This window comes from Canis lupus, chromosome 24, assembly GCF_048164855.1.
Source record: "Canis lupus baileyi chromosome 24, mCanLup2.hap1, whole genome shotgun sequence".
Lineage (NCBI taxonomy): Eukaryota > Metazoa > Chordata > Mammalia > Carnivora > Canidae > Canis > Canis lupus.
Genome location: NC_132861.1, coordinates 31985248 through 32000859, shown reverse-complemented (window position 1 = coordinate 32000859; position 15612 = coordinate 31985248). Strand labels below are relative to the sequence as shown.

General features: G+C 49.0%; 1 protein-coding gene across 3 annotated transcripts in view; it reads left to right on the top strand.

Moving 5' to 3' along the window:
• The first annotated feature begins 939 nt into the window (after positions 1-939).
• The window catches only part of PTK2B (protein tyrosine kinase 2 beta), a 126592-nt gene continuing 111919 nt past the window's right edge, over positions 940-15612 (top strand). Inside the window, exon 1 of one of the 3 annotated variants that reach the window (XM_072796190.1) lies at positions 940-1160. The gene's annotated coding sequence lies outside the window, so the exon portion shown is untranslated. Of the gene's footprint in view, positions 1161-2635; positions 2783-15612 lie in introns of those variants that run through there. The other 2 variants (XM_072796187.1, XM_072796189.1) reach the window with 2 other exon arrangements.

Genomic DNA, 15612 nt, shown 5'->3' with positions numbered 1-15612 from the left:
ATGTTCACCAAATGCTGGATTTTTCTATTGTTTTCCCGGGGTGGCTGATCCACTGAGTTCAGGGTTAGTGAGTGAGGTAGTGTCAGGGAGGGCCATCGTGTCTGCTGGACTGTCATGTATGGCTGCACAACTCCAGGGGGCAGAGATCCTGTGAGATGAGATGTGAATAGCATGTTCTAGAACTGTGGGAGATCCCAATCCTTCACAGAACCCAGAATGAAGAAGTTTTGGGCAGGGGCTCTGGAGAGGAACTTTGAGGATGTGGGGCACATGGAGGACAAACCAGCTTTCTGACCTTATGCTAGGTCCAGTTCACCTCCTCCCACTCAGGGGAAAGTCTGGAATCTTTCTAGCGATAGGGGAAAAAAGGGTTTCTAAATGCCCTTGAATCACTGCCTTGAATTTCACTGTCCAGCTGGCCTGAGTAAAGAGGTGAACCAGCCTCTTTGTTTGGGCAGCGAAGTCAGCTGATACGGAGATGGGGCTGGGTAAAGGCTGCCCCGCTTCTGTGACAATTCTTGGGCAGCCATGCGGTCCTCCCTCTCACAGCACAAGCACCTGGATCAGTTCTTCCAAACCCCTGGTGACAGTCCCCCGATCTCCAGGGGAGAGACCTGGAGGGGCACAGGTGCTGAAATTATGGGAGCCAGGTAACAGTCTCCCGCTCTGAAACCTACCTGGAGGCTGGAGAGGAAACCCCAACCTCTAAGAGTGGCCTCCACAAGCCTGCAAGTGGAGTGGGAGGAGGGGGGAGGGGGGCAGCCATCGGGAGGGGTCAGCCGCTCCCAGGGCTCGCAGGGGCCGGAGACCCCTTCGGGGCTCCGGAGATGGGTCCCCAGGTGGGCACGTGCAGCCCAGGGAATTGGTGGCGGCGTCTATTTCAGGGTTTATGGTAAGAGGCTGGAGCAGGCACACGCTCAGCGCCACAGACAACACACCCCACCCTTTAAGGAAGTGAGGAGGAGAGCAGCAGGGGTGTGGTTAACCAGGAGGAGGAGAGGGGAAAACACAAACCTGTCAGCCCTGTTACTCAGCAGAGGCCTCCGGAGCGGCCGCGCACCCCTTACCTGCCGCCGCCCCGACCCACCTGTACCTGCCGCGGCGCAGCCGGCGCCTCACCTGGCCGACCGGGAGCCGGCGGAGTCGGCGCTTCCCTCCGTGTGAGTCCGCGCCCGCGATCCGGCCGGAGCGCCCAGCCACAAGTTGGGGGCGGCGGGGGGGTGCGGGGGGCGGGGGGGGCCGGCGGGGGTCGGGGGGCGGGGCGGGGGCGCTCCCGAGGCTGCGGGTACCTGCGCGGCGCGGGAGTTCCCGGGAGGGCAGCCCCGGGGGCGGCGGCGGGCGCGCCCCGCGCTGGGCTCCAGGGCCTTCCCCAGGGCGCCGCACGTCGACTTGCGGAGTTAACTGGACGCTCTTTGTCCTGCTACCGTATTCCGGGTGGTGATGAGAAGGCTCGGACCCGCCACCCGCCACCCGCCACCCGCCACCCGCCACCCGCCACCCGCCACCCGCCTCTGGGGCTCGGGGCGCCCAGCAGGGCTTCCCCAGTCCGACTTCAGGTGCTTCCTCAGAGCCGCTGCCTGCGTCCCGCCCTGTCCCCTGTCCTCGTGCCCTTCGGCGCCCCCACCCTGGTCCCATTCCCAGCACACCCCACTGCCCTGGCACGGACTTCCTGCCCTCCTAGAGGGCATCTTCGAAATCAAGCCCGGACTGGAAGCCAGCAGGGCTCTGGGAGGGGCACAGAGGCGCAACTCCAGCGTGTGCGTGTGCGTGTGCGTGTGCGTGTGTGTGTGTGTGTTTGGGGGTTAAAGTTCCCACTGGCTGCTCACTGGCTCTTTGTGAAACTACCTTCCAGATTCCACGAAAGGGTTAAGTTCTGTGCCGCCTTCTCCTGCTGTCAGGCTGTGCGTGGGCAAAGCCTTGGGTGGGTGAACAGGGAACATATGGGTGATGTTCTGAGCCCACCGGGCCCCACCACCTGCCCTAACCCTCAGCCATCTGACACTGGCGTCTCCCCACACCCCAAACTTGGGGCCCAGTCCAATTAGACTCCCTTACAGGGGCCAGAGGTGGGGAGAAGGGGGGCAGAGTTTGCACACAGAGGGGGCACGTGCCCGGAGGATTTGGAAGCTGAAGAGAAGTTTCCGCTGGCCTGTAGCTAGAACTGAGCCCCCAGGGACAGTCGGTAGGGCACCATCAGGTAAGGGGCATGAGGACACCTCTCCTGCCTTGGCTGCTCTCTCCTTACCGGAGTCCTGGCCAGGACGAGTGGTTGTGGACCCAAGCCCCAGCCTTTCACAACTCTGAGGGAGGGAGAGATGAAAAAGTGAGTAAGGATGGGAGGGAGGAAGGAAGTAGTTGCATTCAAGAGCTCCAGCTCTGCCTGGACAGTCTCTAGCCATCCGTTCATTCATTCAATAAGCATCTGCTGACTTCCTACCTGAGGCCACGTGCTGGTGCTGGGTGTGGGGGCCCAAGGGTGCCTGTGACCCACCCCCGCTCCCTGGAGAAGCACGGTGGATGGTGAGTGAATGCAGCAGGCTGCGACGGGAGGGGGCAGGCTTCAGGGTACCGGGGAAGACTTCCTGGCAGAAGTGACGCCAAGCGGAGACTCACAGGATCAATAGGAATCAGCCAGAGAGTGGGAGAGAGGGACGAAGACAGGCACCGAGCACAGCGGGTGCTAAGAGCTGAGGCCAGAAGCAGCATGACACATCCAGGAAACTGAAAGTAGCTCAGCATGTTTGGAGCATGTAGAGGGCAGGGGCGAGGTGAAGCTGGAGAGGTAAGTAGACACAGCTCCAGAAGGGCCTGCTCAGGCTGCCATGGCAACTCGGGTTGGAGCAACACTTGGGACCAAGAGCCAGGCAGGAGACTTCCCAGCATGCCTCTGACTCTGGGAGGAGGGGGGCGGTGTTTGCCAGATTTAGCGAATAAAAACGCAGGACACTCCGATTTGAATTTCAGATAAGCAATGAATATTTTTCAAGTATAAGTATAGCCCGTGCAATATTTGGGACATACTTATACTAAGACATTATGTATTGTTTATGTGAGATTCAAATTTAACGGGATATCTGGTATTTTATCCGGCAACACTCTTCTGGAAGGCAGGTCAAGATGCTACCATTCTGGGGAAAAAAAAAAAAAAAAAGATGCTACCATTCTGGGAAGTGAAGGATGAGCAGCGCCCAGGTGCCACGGGAACAGTCTCAGGGCATATTTATCTTGTAACCAATCCTCCTGCTTCCAGTGTGGGACTCCTTCACTGACTTAAAAGAAAAAAAAAAGCCTTGGTCTGCGTGTTTATCTACACAGCTGAAGGACTGTGATGCCTCAGAAAGAGATTGGGCTCTGGAGCCTGATGGACCTGGATTCAAGTCACAGCTTGGCCACTTGCCCACCGCGAGGCTCCATGTAAACCACTTAGTTCCTCAGAGCCCCCAGAATCTCTTTTCGGAAGGGGTACAGGAATACCTGTTTGTCCAGGTTGTTGAGAGCTCCGTGAGAATGTATGTAGATGTGGTGAGTGCTAAAGGAAAAGTGGCAGAGAGTAATTTTTCTAACACCTTCATGGGGGTGACCAACGCAGCATCCACAAAGTGCTTAAGGCTCATTGATTTCTGTTTCTCTTTATCGAGCACTCAAAGGTCCCGGGGATGTGGTAGGGGTCCTGCTTCTACTGAGAGAGTAGGTTAGCTCCAGAGCAGAGAGGGAGAGCCTGAATTGGCTGTTTGCTCCTTTGTTTCCCAGCTTTACCTCTCTCTTCGCATATGACCTGCTTCCAGGGGAGGAGATACCCTGCTCTCCTCTTGGAGGAGGGTGGGTGGGGGAGAGGTGGTGGCTCAGGGCAGAATTAACTGAAGGGAAATATGAATGAATTACAAGAGGGAATCCACATAAAACACCTAGCACAGCACCTGATGGAAACAAACGTGCTGTAAAATTTGGCTGCCATCATTCCCATTTTTATGAGTACCTTATTAGAAAAATAGACTCATTTCAAGGGTAGATGAAGTAGGGGTGTCTTGTGAACCATGTTTTGACTTTATCTTTTTAAGATTTTATTTATTTATTTATTTATTTATTTATTTATTTATTTATTTATAGAAACAGAGAGAGACACACACAGAAAGAGAGAGAGGCAGAGAGACAGGCAGAGGAAGAAGCAGGCTCCATGCAGGGAGCCTGACACGGGACTCAATCCTGGGTCTCCAGGATCACGCCCTGGACTGAAGGCGGCGCTAAACCGCTGAGCCACCAGGGCTGCCCCATGTTTTGACTTTAATGGGAGCATTTGTGAGAGCAAATTAGGGGACTCCTAAAAGGAAACCAGAGGGAGTTAAGAACTTGTTAAGAAAAAGAGGAAATGGAAATTGGTTTCCCCTTTGGGGAGACCATGAAGTTCAAAATGGTCCCTTTCCAATAGCTGAATCTCCCCATCCCCCTGCCCAGTGGTAAGTGCTTTGTCCCCAGCTCTTTAGAGCAGCATTTGCCAGTGTTTGGAGAGACTCTATGCCATGGGATAGTTATGGGTGTTCCATTGGTGAAATGTTCAGATGAGCAGGCTTTTGGAGCTTTCTCATGTGTATTTGTGTGGTCAACATCCTGCAGAAAAAGACTTCTGTATCCCTGGGTCTTCTAGCATTTTGTAAATTTGACTATAGACCCCTGGCAGGGGTCGGGGAGAAACCAATTATTGTCTCAAAGGAAATAGCATTTCATATCTAGTGACCGTTGATGTGGGTGGAATTTGAGACCAAGCAGGTCTTTCAGGGGACATTATTCATCCCATAACTCTAGCCAAGAGGGATCTAATTTATCCTATACTCAGCAGTGTCCAACTTACAGAGGATCTTCAGGGACTGAGTGCTTGTGTACAGCTGTCCCGGCATCATATATCCACCATGGACACCAACCCCTACCCATGTCAGCCAAAATCTTCCTACTGCACCTTATACTCCTTTCTCATTGTTCAGAAAAGCCTGGAAAGGGTATATCTCTTAGCGAGGGACCTCCATGGTGATGGCAGTAGCTCCATGCGTCCTGAATACTGCTAAGGCAAACACAACTGGTGGTGAAGGAAAGGAAGGGAGGGAGCATACCATGGGGTAGACCCCGAGTGGTAGATCCTAGATATCCCCCTGCGCTGGAGTCATGAGCTCTGGACCGTTTGGCCCTGACCTCCCAGAAGAATGGAGCTCTGAGGTAGTCACACATGCTTGACTGGGGATACCCAACTGTTGGCATGCTTAGGGCTGCAAGTATGGTAATTAAGAGAACTTCTTGCTGGCTCAGTGATTGAGGGTTTCTCTTAGACTCTGAGTTGGTTTAGGATAAAGTGGGGAGGAGTAAGGATGGGACAGTGGCCTGTAACCCTAACAGGGCCAGTAGTCTAGTGATCAAGTGCCAAAGCGTGGAGTTAGTCGCCCTAGGTTCCAACTCCAGTTCCCAGACTTACTGCTTGATGTCAGGCAAGTCACTTGGCCTTGTCTTCCTCATCCATAAGACAGTGGTGCTAGAGGAGGCAGGCACGCAGGCAGGGGGCCAGGGTGGCAGGCATGTACCAACCGGCATGGCCCTGTTTCAATATTTTAACATTCCAGATGGTCTTAAGCACTAGCTTCCTAATAGCCTCAACAGTACACAAAATTTCAGTCCTTCAACAGGCACATGGTAGACATTGCATAAGTGTGTCTCTCCTCATCTTTATATTTTTACACGTAAGGTTAATCCGAGCTGATGCAGAAGCCCCTGAGGAAAAAGGCCATCTTCTGAGGGGCAGCACTCGACTCAGGGCTTCTCGAGCATGCTGTCTCGTTGACAGGCAGCACGTCTCCAGCACTAGGTGCTTCTTGCCCCGCGCTCCACCCCCAATTCACTGCACTGGATGAACAGCCAGGCCTAATGAGCTCTTTAGCTGAAGAGACTTTCTATGACTGCCCAGCAGACACTGGTCACTTAGGCTACGAGCCTTCACCAGCTGGTGGCTTCGTTTTCCAGGGTTCTTAGCACCCTAAACAAAGCTCTGAGCTGTGCGAGGGGGTGTGGGGGGGGGAGGGGACCGCTCTTTGAGTCATTCTGCTGTTTCCCAAGGGATAATTATTACTCATGATGACAGTTTGATTAAGAGAGCAGGCTGGAGGCTGCAAATTCCAATGCCCTTTTTACCTAGACACAGCGGGTGGATGGGTGGGAATGCAGGATTTGTTTTGCAGGTAGGCTCTGGGTGGGCGGCAGGAAGGGACGCTCCTCTGGTTCCCAGCACCTTCTCCCCCTGCTCTTCCCTTTCCCCAGCCCTAAGGGAATTGCTGCTTTCATAAGGCAGCTGGGCAACGCGATTAGAACTGAGATCAACCACTGCCAACATCCACGGAAGGGCGATCCTTCCCCTTTTCTATCTCGACGACAAGTGCACTAACATTTTCTTCCTCTCCAATGCCCTTCTTGCCTTCTCTGTCTTGAAATCCACCAGCAAAGAATCTGGCCACATCACTCCCTATCCAGGGGGGCCCACAGGAACACACCACGCCCTCTGTTGAGAACTCAGCGCTGGGTTTAGTTGTTGACTCCCTTCTGGTTAGGCGGATCCTCCCAACAACTTTGAGGGCCTAGGACTGTTCCCTCCTTCCCTGTGCCCCTTCTTTCCCTGAGGATCTGCCCACTGCCCAGCTCTCTCAGACTCTCCCAGCTGTTGCATCCCTACTGGGATGCCCGAAGGCCCAGGAGACTCCTCCAAGTCCTGCTGGGAATTCTGTCCTGAGTTTGGGCTTTGCTCCTGGAGGATGAGGAGGGGCAGGGATCCATTAACCATCCCCGAGAGAACAGCCCCTCCTCTGGTCCTGGCCCCTGGAGCATCACATCTTTTCCTGGTTTCCAAATTATGCAGTTGGCCCCGCCTCCTACTTCCTCCCCAGCCTCAAGTGCATCTCCTTTTTTTTTTTTTTTTAAGATTTTATTTATTCATTCATAAGAGACACACACACAGAGAGAGAGAGAGAGAGGCAGAGACATAGGCAGAGGGAGAAGCAGGCTCCATGCAGGGAGCCCGATGTGGGACTCAATCCCAGGTCTCCATGATCAGGCCCTGGGTGGAAGGCAGACTGTCAACCACTGAGCCACTGATGTGTCCCTCAAGCACATCTCCTATCCAGGGGCATTTGTGGTGGGACCTTAGCTCCTCTCCCTTGCTTAGGTTTCTACTTTCCTCCCTCCCCATTCCTGCTCCAGGCAGGTTCTCGGAGATCTGACACTCAGGTGCCTCAGAAGGTACCCTTGCTAGCAGCCAGTTACCTCCCTCCACTATTTGCAGAAACCTGGGAATCCCTCCATCCCTCCACCGATGTACAGTGACATGCATCTAGGCAGTGAGGTCCATCTAGGCAGTCCTAAGTGGCTGTGTGGGGTTTGAGTTCCCAAGCCCCCATTGCAGATAAGCTGGGGGCCTAGGTTAGTGAAAAGAGGATCAGGAGTCAGAAGACATCGCCCCAGTTTAGATTTTGCCACTCACTAGCTGTGTGACACTACAGGTACGTTGCCTGACTTTTCCAGACCTCATTTTTCTCACTTGAAAGTGAAGAAAAAGTATAGTATCCCTGGTGAGGTCCTTGAGAGAAATTCTTGACATGTATGAAAATGCCCCAGAAAGTACCTCAGACACTATTCCTGGAGAGATGAGTGTTTTGGGATTGTAGAGAGGTGGGTTTGAGCCTTGACTCGGTCACTTTCTACCCAGGTGACATGCCACACAGAGCCTTAGTTTTCTCATTTGTAACCTGTTCTAGAAATTTGTCTACTCTTTCTCCCCTCTTGACCTCCTTGACTCTCAGGGTCAGTCTTTCTTTACCTGTGAGGGACTTGATCTGTTCTCAGTAAGGTTATACCTGGGTCAGGGAAGTAATAAATAAAGATACGTAACTGTAAGATGAGATGGGGACCTGCAGTGCCATAAAAGACACACCCATAAGATGCGATGATGTCAGAGGATAGGGAGCTTATTTCTGTCTGGGGAGTCTAGGGATGCTTCCTGGAGGAAGTGGCATTTGGAAAAGCTCTTGAAAGGGCAGGTAGGGGATGGCCATGGAGACTTGGGATGGTGCTTGTGGTCAGAGAAGACTGTAAATAAAAGCAGGGAGGTAGGAAGGCCTAGTCTGAATGACTCATTTTGGGCGGAGCTGAGGGTGTCAAAGGACAATAAAGATAAGGGTAGAAAGTAAGGTAAGTCATGAACCTGGCAGCTGAAGAGTTTGGACTTTATTCTGAAGACTTCAGAGAGCTGCCTAGAGTGAAGGGGCCCCTGGTCAAATTTGGGCAGTAGCGGGCTTGACATTTCAGGAGGAGCCGGTAAGACATGTTATAGCACTTCATGTCTTGAGTCTGGATAAATTATGTAATTCAGGATGATTTGGGGGGTCCTGGAGATATCTGATAACTAATTAACTGGGGACTTCTCCATTCTCTATGTTGAAATTGGTCCTTAGTTGAATTGAAAAGATGTAGGGTGGGGGCGCCTGGGTAGCACCGTCGGTTAAGCATCTGACTCTTGGTTTCAGTGACTCGGGTCAAGCCCAGTGTGAGGCTCTGCACCGAACACAGAGTCTGCTTGAGATTCTCTCTCTCTCCCTCTGCCTCTCCCGCTCATGCTCTCTCTCTCCCTTTAAAATAAATAAATAAATCTAAAAAAAAAAAAAAGTAGGGTTTATGGGAACATCAAATTATTTAGGTTAGATCCACAATTTGCCATTCTCCTTAATCCTCTCCTTCTTCCAAGTCCTTGATTCACGGATAAACCCTTTCCCGCAGACTTCATCTTTGCTAGGTATGCGCTAAGTGCTAGCCTGTCTTCAGGCCTAATAACAACCTCTGTACGGCAGCCTCCTAGGGAATCAAGGAGCAACATGCACTTAGATCCGCTGCCCCCCATCCACCCTCATCAGTTCACCTGACTCCTGGGCTCTACCTCCAGCCACACCTTCCTCCCTTCAGCTCCTCCTACTTCCAAGAGTCTATATATAGGGCATTTCTACCCGAGTAATTCACCTTAAGCGCTATATGTCTCAGAAATCAAATACATCAGTTTTTCACACCAAACCATCTCTTCCTCCAGGCAACCCTCCCAATAATGCAGTTGTCATTCTCCTAGAACACCCAGGTCAGATACCTTGAAGTTCTCTTCCCCTTCTCCTCTCTGCTTTTCTCTGCTCATGTCTTATCTGTCACTAATCCTGGATGTACATGATCTGCTTGTTGGGTCCCATCAAATCTTTGTTCAAGTCCCATTTTCCCGCCCAAAGCCCTGTCCACCTTCCCCAACCTGACTTTCCCAGAGGCTCCATTCATGACCTGCCCCCCTGGGAAACCTGTTGCTCCCACCTCAGCCTCAGGGCTTCTTTGCATCTTCTGATCTGCAGGAATTTATCAGCTCATCCCTAGGTGAAATTCTGGGGCAGGGAAGTGCTTTTCATTTTGTTCTCCTTCTTAACTGCCTCTGATTCCCAGGATAGGAGATCCTGTTTCCATCCTTCCCTACACACTGGTGCTTGGCTCAACCAACCAGGTGTCATCTTCCTCCTTCCCAGTGCTGGTATCACTACTACCTATTGCAACAGAGCAAGGACCGCATTCTTCCCAGGGGTCAGGATACACTCCTAGCCTCTTCTGAACATAGAGGCTTCCTAGAGCCCAGGGAGAGGACGTCCGGGATTTAGAGCAGGAGCTCAATAATCTCTATAAGCTACTCTTGTGTCTTTCTAATCCATGGATCCTTGCCTTTCCCTTCTCCTTTATCCTCTTGTGTGTTTAGTTCATCTAGGCCAGACTGTACGATGGGAGAAAGACAGGGTGTAGGGAAAAAGGTAGGTAGCCTTGATAGAGGGGGAAATTGCTTTGGGAATATGGAAGAGAGATTTGCAAGGCAGAAGTTGCCAGTTTTTAGTAACCCAGACCTCGACCTAACTGTGCACAGGCATAGGGCTTGCCACGGTAACTGCACTCAGAGAGCTTTTGGGATCCTGCGGTCCCAAGATTTGAAAGCACTTAGTACACATTGGCTCCTTTATCTCCACAGAGAGTGGCCCTCCACTGGTATGAGTGTACCTCTGAGCCCTCTCCTTCTTTCTCTACCTGACTCTCTGGGTAGAAAACCCCTTCCAGCTCCTGTTTGCTAAACACTTAGCCTCCAACCTGTGTTCAATCCCAGGGAGAGGCATGAGGGAGAGCCCTGCTCTGGGCTGGAGAGAACTGGGTCTGGTCACTGACTGCTCTATCACTGTCCTGCTGCATGATCTTGGGTGAGTCACCTGGGTAAGCCTGCCCAAGTCCCAGGGTTTTTCATTTGTACATGCACTAAGGAGGTTTGGGGAATTGTTAACTAGTAGAGAGCTTTCTTCAAAATGGATCTCAGGCAAAAGCCCTATATTAAACCAGGTAAAAGTAGACTCTCTCGGGATGGAAACAGGGAGGCAGATGCCTGTGGGGCCCTCAACCCCTTACACAGGGCTCCCTGGGCCCTCCCTGTGTCTCCTGGGGCCTGGGTCTTCTTGAATCCTTTCTGGGCCTCTGGTGCTTGAGGTCCTGATTGTTTATGTGTTTGGGGGCCTAGAGAATGGGTCCAGATTCAAGTAGATTCCATAAAGAATGATCTCAAAATAAGGAATCCAGAGTGGGGTGTGGCATGTGTATGCGTTGGGGTAGCAGGGTACTGTGTACATGAACAGCCTGAGAGATGATGCCTAATTTCCCCTTCTGAGCAAATGTGCATAATTATGAGGAAAAAAGTATAGAATTATTACCCGAGCTCCAAGGAACCAAGGACACCCTGATATATATTAGGAATGACCCATGAGGTTTTATAATCAGTTTTACAAACTTTTCATAGAAATTACTCAAAATTGAGCTCCATTTTAATTTAAATGAATGAGGCTGGAAGCTCTGTTGAGGTCAGAACCATGTCAGTACTAAGAGTCGGTGTTATAGCCCAAGGACACAGATGGAGCCTTACATACCGCCAGCATTTGATACGTACAATGTGTGCCTGAAACTGACCATATGTGTGCCTCCCAATAAGGAGGATTGTTTAAAAAAAAAAAAAAAAGCTGATGTGAATATGTAAATGTTTTAGGGTAATATTTAACATATTATTTTAGTGACATGTTTTAAATAATGTACTATATAAAATAATACATTAAATCAATATACTGGCTTTTCTCCAACTCCCCCTGTTACAAAACATTCAACACCTCATTCCAATCTTTGACATCAGTGTCCTTTTGCCACTGGAACCATACTCACATTCTAGCCTTTATCATTGTCCCTATCATTTATCTAGTCTAAAGAGAGTTGGCTGTTTCTTTTTAATCCAGAAAGTGTTTCTTTATTTTTCAATAGCAGCTTTCTTGAGACCTAATTCACGTACCATAAAATTCATCCTCTTAAAATGTACATTTGGGGGGTACCTGGGTGGCTCTGTGGGGAGCCTGCTTCTCCCTCTGCCTATGTCTCTGCCCCTCTCTCTTTGTGTCTCTCATGAATAAATAAATAAAATCTTTTTAAAAATTTAAAAATAAAATGTATATTTGGTGAATTTTGGTATATTCACAGACTTGTACAATGGATGCCACTGTCTAATTGCAAAACATTTTTTAAAAAGATTTTATTTATTAGAGAATGAAAGAGTGCATGAGCACATGTGAGCAGGGGTGAAGAGGGGTGGAGGGAGAGGAAGAAGCAGATTCCCCACTGAACAGCCCTTCATCATAGGGCTGGATCCCAGAACCCTGGGATCATGACCTGAGCCCAAGGCAGACACTTAACCAACTGAGCCACCCAGGCGCCCCTAATTGCAAAACATTTTTATGGCTCCATAAGAAAGCTCATACCATCAGCAGTCATTCCTTCTCTCTGCCCAGCCCCTGTAACCACTTACTCTGTTTTTATGAATTTATTCGGGACATTTTATATAAATGGAATTATGCAATATTGTGACATTTTTTGACTGGCTTCTTACACTTACCATCATGTTTTCAAGGTTCATCCAAGTTGTAGCATGTATGAGGACTTCATTCCTTTTTCATTGCCAAATAATATTCCAGTGCATGGATGTGCTGCATTTTGTTTATCCATTCATCAGTTGATAGACATCTACCTTGTCTCCATTTTTTGACCATTGTAAATAATGCTGCTGTGGAAAGTACATGTATAAGTTTTTGTGTGGGCATATGTTTTCATTTCTCTTATATCTACCTAGGAGTGGAATTCTGGATCATGTGACTTATGTTTAACATTTTAAGGAACTGCCAAACTACTTTCCACGTTAGCTGTACCTTCTTGCTTTCCTGTCAGCTTTCTCCTGATTCTCATCAACACTTATCATTGTCTCTAATTTTGATTTTAGCTATTCTAGTGGATATAACGTGGTATCTCATTGTGGTTTTCATTTGTATTTCCCTAATGACTAATGGTGTTGAGCATCTTTTCATGTACATATTGGTTATTTGTATGCCTTCTTTGGAGAAAAGTTTAATCAAATCCTTTGGAAGGCTTTTGTTATAGATGTTCGCAATAAAAACGTTTCATGTATTGCTTTAAAAAAGACCTTTTAAATGTTTTTGTTTGGTTTGGTTTTTAGTAACAGAATTCAGCACTGGTAATTGTGAGGATATACCCTCAAGAAGAGTTATTGAATCTATATTACAGTGCCATCTTTCCTTAAAAAAAAAAAATCTATTAGGTGGCCTTTGTAAGCCTTCTTTTGGAGGCATTGATTGAGGTGGTATCAGGCTAAAACTTTTTCCCAAAGAGTATATTTTTGTTCAAAATAGGGTAACTAAGAGGGCAGCCCACACTATGAAAGATTCTGTAAGGACTAGAATATATCCTTCTTTTCTGACAGATAATTTGGGGAAAGGAGGAGCTTTGCCTTATATTCAAGCATATATGATATATAAAAATGTATGTATGTATGTATGGATGGATGGATGGATGAACAAATGGCTTTAGGAATGAATGAATAAACAGAAGAAGGACTATAAGTTAGTGAGTCAATCACTTAAGCAGCCATACCAATCTGTCCGTCTTTATTCTTTCTTAATTCCTGCTGAGAAAACCAGCACTGGTCATTAATTTACACTACCAAGAACCATATATAAAATTATTGGAAAAAAAAAGTTTGCAGTTACAAGCTGGAAACAAGATACTGTATTTTCTGTTGCCTGGAATATCTTTATCAAGGGTCTTTAAAATGGGAGAACCTGAGTTCTGCCCAGTATCCTGGACGTGGTTGAGAAACCCAAAGATCATGTGGCATGACCACAAGATTTGATTCAAGGTTGTAAGTTGCTGGAGCAATACCTTTAGGGATGTGATTGTATACTCAGATTCCATCAGGCTTAGAGTCTACCACTCCCCTTTGATCAAGCATGAGGACTTCAGGGTTGCTGGTACCTCAGGCAAGGGCCCGTCACTGGAGGCTTTGCCTTTTCCATTCTCAGGGATGGAACACACCACAAACCACACTCCCCAGTGATTCACCAGCCAGTTCCACAGACAGAGACTGCCTCTTCCATTCTTCCCCTTTGGTCCCCTCTCAAGAAGACAGTGTGAGCTGGAAAAGAGTACTCTGGAGTTTAGGGTGAGAATAAGGCAAGGAAAGAGGAAGAATAGCATGTAAGAGAGCAAGAATGGAATGGAAGTTGTGACCAGACCTATGAAAAAGTGATGGAGACATGGGTGAAGGCTGAAGATGTGACTTTTAAAGACTCAGACCCTGGAGAGGGAAAAAGTGACAGATGATATTGCTCTTTAGAAAGACCTTCATGGGGGCACCTGTGTGGCACAGTCGATTGAGCATCGGATTCTTGGTTTTGGCTCAGGTCATGATTTCAGAGTTGTGAGATCAAGACCCATGTCAGGTTCCCTGCTCAGCAAGGGGTCTGCTTGTCCCTCTTCCTTTGCTCCTCCCCCTGCTCATGCTCTCTCTCTCTCTCTCTTTCTCAAATACGTAAATAAAATCAGAAAGAGAGAAAGAAAAAAAGAAAGAAAAGAAAAGAAAAGGAAGGAAGGAAGGAAGGAAGGAAGGAAGGAAGGAAGGAAGGAAGGAAGGAAGAAAGAAAAAGACAGAAAGAAAGACCCTCATGGTAGCCACAGAAGGGTGGGTTCCTACGATGTCTACTCTGGAGTGTGTGTGGTTGGAGTTGGGGGTTAGGAAGCAAGGGGCAGTGAAGGGTAAAGGGAGGTGTTGACAGATTGACATGGCCTGGAGTTCTTGCTGTAGGCTTGGGTGTCACATCTCCCCACACTGCTAGTGTCCAGAGAGGATGGTTGGAGGGCAGGCCCCCAGAATCAGCCCACTTCCTGCTTTCTTCTCCTTACTTCTCCATGCGGTGAGGAGAGGGAAGACAGAGAGGTGCTTGGCCAGATAAGCAGGAACCAGCTTGCCTTGGGGGTGGGAGGAGTCCAGAGGATGAGGTGATGCTCAGTCTACAGGAATGGGGAATCTGTGAAGGGGACGCCTACTTGGAAAGGAAGAGGGCAGACGAGCATCAGGTTTTGCCTGACGGTACAAAAAGGGTATTTCACAGGAACTATGAAGCATGTAGGATATTTAGGACTAGAAAAGTCTGGTGGAGGGAAAGGAACTGGGCATAGGACAGACACTCACATTCCACCTTCCCCAAGCACCCCTCCTCCAGAGTTCTTGGCTGTACCATCCGTGTATGCCAGGCACATGTTATCTTGAGATAAATTTATTTTTCACAAGTACATGCCTTGCTAATGGAATGGTAGAAGGCAGAGACCTTGTCTTGTGGTTCTTTGTCTCTTGATCCTATTCCAGCTAATGTCAGGATGTAAAACCTGTACTCAGTAAACATTTGTTCAGATCTGAGGAGGCTTTAGTGAAGAAAAAGTGCTCATTTAGAGATGGTCTTCAAAACCTGTGGGAATGAGGGGCATCAGAGGGATTCAAATAAACAAAATGCTCAAAATCTCATCAGCTGCTAAAAGACATGAGTGGGCAGAGGACTTCCTGATACCAGAATGAACACACTTTGGAAAACGTTCTAAGAGGAAGCAACCTAGATCCTCCATGGAGGCACAGAGTCGTGCCTCTCCAGCATCAGTGCCATCAGGATCACCCAGAAGGCTGAAAACACAGATTATGAGGCTCCAACTCTACAGTTTCTGATGCAGCACGCCTGGGGTGGGACCCAAGAATTTGCATTTTGGACAGTTTCACAGGCACTCAATGCTGCTGGCCCAGGGACAGCACTTTGACAACCGCTAGTATGAAGCCAATTCTATTACTTAGGGATGTGTATTAGCACCAGCTTCTGTCTGCAGCCAGAGTCAGGCAGCTATTTCCTCCTCTTTAGGTTTTGTTTTGCTTTGTTCTTAACATGACAAAAATGGTTTCATGCTCACCCTGGGGGAAATACGAATCATGTCTCCATGGACTCAATCTTGAAGCCCAACCTTTCATCTGCCCAAGGCTCCCTGAGAACTTGGCGGATTTTCCCAGCCTCTGGCTTTTTTTGGTGGTGTTCTCTCAGGACTGTCTCTCCTGAACTTCCCAAACTTACACCTCTCAGGCTCTAACCTGAGCACCACCCCTGCCAGGCC